Consider the following 4796-nt stretch of genomic DNA (forward strand, 5'->3'; position numbering starts at 1 on the left):
ATAATCTAAGAGAGAAAGAGTTAAGAAATAGCATTTTATTGCCTGGAAATAAAACATTTCCAAAACTCTAATCAACATGGACAATTATGCTTTCATTCTCATTGCAATTATTCATAAAAGTGTAAGTTTAAAAAACTCAAACCTACAAAAGTTTAATTAAAAAAAGATTTCATATCAGCACAATCTGATTACCAAAAAGCTTAGCCTCTGTCCTATGGGACCTTGCTTTTACCTTAGCATCAAGGAGTTCTCTCACAAAGATTAGGAACCTGGATTATGTGGAAATTTGGAAACCTACTCACTATCTTAATTAGAAGAAATGTTCAGCAAGAATCAAGTTAAATCACAGAGCTTCATGGAAAGATCCACCCACACTACAAACCTGTACCTGCCAAATTAACTTTATCTTGCTTATGACTAACAATAAAAGTTGGATATGACAAACAGCATAGTCTCATCTCCAAGTCAGCAAAAAGACACAAAGAAAATATGTTAATCCTGCAAATAGCTTTTTTATTTGTTTTCGTATTTGAATTAAGTTTCAAAATTTTAAAGAAAGTTCTTATTGTAATAAACTCTACCTACCTCATGGAATGCAGGGGAAGTGTCGGGGTTTAAGATGTGCCTTCTGTTCTTCAGAGGAATAGCAAGACACAAAGGCAAAACAAACGTTCAGCTTCTCAAAAAAAATAGACAGTGGTTTTACTAAGTCAGTGGAATATATGCCCTCAGTGAGATGCTTTCCCTATCTACAAAGACTTCCAGACCTCTGCACCACTATTTCTGCAAGTAAGTCAGGTCCGAATACTTGATGCCATTTGGGAAGGGGCCTTAATTTTATTAAATTCTATCCTTCAGTCATGTGTACAAATTTAGTCCCATAATCACTAAGTCCACAGTACTATTCTGAAACAATTTCTAGGTCCAGGCATCAGTCCTAACAATTTTAGAGAAAGAACATTCAATACATGTAAAAATTCAGTAAGATCTCTAAGACTGTTCTTACTCTATGTTAACTACTCAGGTTTCCTAAAGAACTAGGTCTATTCATTCACCTAACATTTTACATTTCTGAAAATATTATAAGGAGCAGTAAAGAGTGGAAATTTAAACAGAAGCCAAAGTTTCAGAACTTGTTTTTTTAAATTTCTGAAAAAGTTTTTTCTTTTGAAGCTTAATATCCAATTCCTTCTAAAGAAGCATTTTTTATTATCTATTTCCTCCCCGACCCCTGGATAAGGACAGCACAGACTAGAAAGCAGCAAAAACTTAACCTACATGTACCACAATCAGATCATGATTATATCTCACACTCATGGACTTTTAAGAGGAACATATCTGAATAGCTCATTGGAAGAACCAATGGATAAGTATAAAACTAAGTTAAATTTAGAGGACAAATGAAGGAAGGGAGGAAGAGCAAGGGAGTAGATAGACTGTGTTCACTGTTAACTTAGTCAAGTGATCCAAACCATTCAAAACAGAATTCCTTGTTCTACCTTATCTCTCCAAGGAAAGGGAATGAAACAACAATACAATCTAAGAATTTGAAATCAGAGTGCTAAGGTGTTGAATTGAAAACAAAATTAAGCAGACTGCATTTCTATCCTCTAGATTATACTCTCTCTCTCTCTCCCTCCTACATCTTTAAATAATTCCCATTCCTCTATGGAGTAGAGCCAAAGAAAAGACTTTATTTGAATGTTAAAATTAAGTACACCACACTCACATGCAATATTAAGTAGCTGATCACATAATTTCTGCCCTGAATAGGCTTAGTAATAGCCTGCTGAATTTGTGATTCACATTCAGGATAAAACTGTCTGCCTTAGAAACTTTGGGTTACCCTTACAGAGACACAGTGGCCCAAATGTTATAGATTGTAATTCAATGAGACACCATAGCCTCCTAAAAAAAAAGATTTTGGTGGACTCCCTGATGGTGCAAGGGGTTAGGACACAACATATGAAACTATCCGCAGCCATTGCAGCATGAGTTCGATCCCCGGCCAGGGAGGTGACCCACATGGCGCAGCAGACCTCTCCTGCCTTGCCCGCTGCTCCCCTTAGCAGTGTATTTCAGTACATCTGCCTGTTCTGCTCCCCATTCTGTCTCTGGTGAATCTTCTCACCCACCGCATCTCTGGCCTGCACCTGGGCTTTTGTATGCATAAATAAATAAATCTTAAAAAAAAAAAAAGATTTTGGACTATAATCTCTCTCCCACTCCTTTCAGAATTAAATTTCCCTTCATCAAACAGTATGCTTAGGGAAGGTTGCTCCATCCATTTAAAACTAGAGATCAAATAATGGAAAAGAACATAATCCACAACACAACTGTGTGTGTGTATGTGTGTGTGTGTGTGTGTGTGTGTGTTTTCTTAAAGGAGACAGCCACAGAAAAATATCAATATTTTTATTAGAGAAAGGATATCACTGAAATTTGATCTCCTATAGTCTTGTCAAAAATGACAGTAAACACATCACAATAGTCCAACAATTAATGGCACCATTTCTAATTTTATGCAAGTGTTTTATTTCCCAGAGGACTATACACATATACATGAAATGCCACTGATTTTTAACCATTAAGCCACAATGTAAAATAAGTCACACTTCTTCCTTTTACAATTAAAGTGGTATTTGAACCTCATGTGACCATGAACCAATATTTATTTTGCTTGTTTTTTTAATAGGTCTGCAATGTCTCTAAAATTTTATTTGGCAGCTGGTCAGTCCCCAGAGTGTATGAGGAAGACAAGACATACTGTTTGGAACAGACAGGTATGATTTAAATAAACACCTGAAACACAGCCATTAAATGGATTCTCACAGCATCTGGATGCTAACCAATAATTCTCACTGCAAAGATTTTTCTTTTAACACAAACAAAAAATTCTGTATTTACTAAAACAGCGTTAGAGAAATGGATTCAACAGAGACACAGTGGCCCAAATGTTATATTTTGCCCAAGGGCAAAATATTTTCGTACACAAAAAATATTTTATATTTCTACTACATCTGTTCTTTAGATATTTACACATACAAAATAGCATTTATATCCAGCTTAGTACCAAGTTAATACTTAAGATTTCATTGTACCCACTTATACATTGAAAATAAACTCAAAAACATATGCTGTTTTGGTCAATAATTTGAAAATACAACTTTATGTAATTCTAATTACTTGATAATAAGATAAACAACTTAATAAAAAAAATGGATAAAATTTTGACTAGATTATGTCACCAAAAAAGATATCAGAATGACAAGCACATAAAAAGATGCCCAATATCATTAGTCATTAGAGAAATGCAAATTGAAACCACAACAACATACTATTACATACTAGGTTGGTAAAAATCAAAAGATTGATAATACATTCGTGAGGATGAAGAGCAACTAGGATCCTCATACATTGCTGGTGGGAATGCAAAATGGGATAGCCAGTTTGGAAAAGTTTGTCAGTTTTTAAAAATAAATACTTACCATGAAGTCTGGCATATAATTGCTAATTATTTATCCAAGAGAAATGGAAATACACATTCCCACAAAAATCTGTACGCAAGTATTTGTATGTAGCATCTTTATTGAAAACAGCCAAAAAGTAGAAATCACACAAATATCTATGGATTTGTGAATGGATACAAAGCTTTGTAGAGTGTGTGTGTGTGTGTGTGTATGAGTATGTACATACTATACATATACACACACAGTGGAATGCTGCTTAACAATAAAAATGAATAGTTTCCATACATGCAAAATCTCTCTCAAAAACACACAATGTGAAAGAAAACTACCTGTGTGATTCCACTTATATAGGACATTCTACTGGAAGGATTCTAGAAAGGGCAAATCTACAGTGACAGGCAGCAGCACATCAGCAGTTGCCAGGCCTGGGGAGGGAGAAAGGGAGTAAATGAGAAGGAGCATAAGGGAACTTTTCAAAATTATTAAAATGTTCTTCATCTTGGCTGTGGGGATGGTTATCTGACCATGTACTTTTATGAAAAATCACTCAACTATACATAAAATGGTGAATTTACTGTTGTAAATTGGCCTCAATAAAACTGATTAAGGAAAAAAAAGTCTTCATGATGATACATCAATGCATTATTTTCTAGAGACTTTTACTATTAAAAATACATAGGCAATTCACCCTTTGGAAAAAAAACTTTTGAGTCACTTCAGAATGAATAATACAGCAGAATGATGAATACTGGTTCACTGGCTGTAAAAAATGTTACAGGTATACTAATATGTTAATAATAGAGGAAACTGGACACGGGTTTATAGGAACTCCTTGTACTATTTTTATATATTTTTTGTAAATCAAAAAATGCTCTATAAAAGTTTATTTTTTAATTAAAAATCTTAATGTATAATTGGAAATAAGAACTACCTTATTTACATGTTGAATTTCTACAGGAAAAGCAAGCTATAAGAATATAGAAATCTTTCCACAGAAAATCTATCTCAAATTGCTTCAAAGGAACTATGAGTAGAATGCAGTCAGTCACTAGTTGGAAATGGTAAAACATTACTGAAATTGTTTGGAGATAAAACATTTAAGGAACAATATTCTTAAATTTGGAAAGATTAGAATATAAAAGTTCCAAACTCTTAAGTTCTTTTATCTGTATAAATGTGCTCCTTTGCAGAAATAGCTTCTCTAGGGACAACCTTAATGTATTTATGATTTTCTCCTTTATAATAAATAATCTTACTAACCAACAGGTTATGTAAGGCTTTGGCAGCACAAGATTTTTAAATTTTCCATCTCATTTTTTTTCAGTT

This window comes from Talpa europaea, assembly GCF_964194135.1.
Source record: "Talpa europaea genome assembly, chromosome: 7".
NCBI lineage: Eukaryota > Metazoa > Chordata > Mammalia > Eulipotyphla > Talpidae > Talpa > Talpa europaea.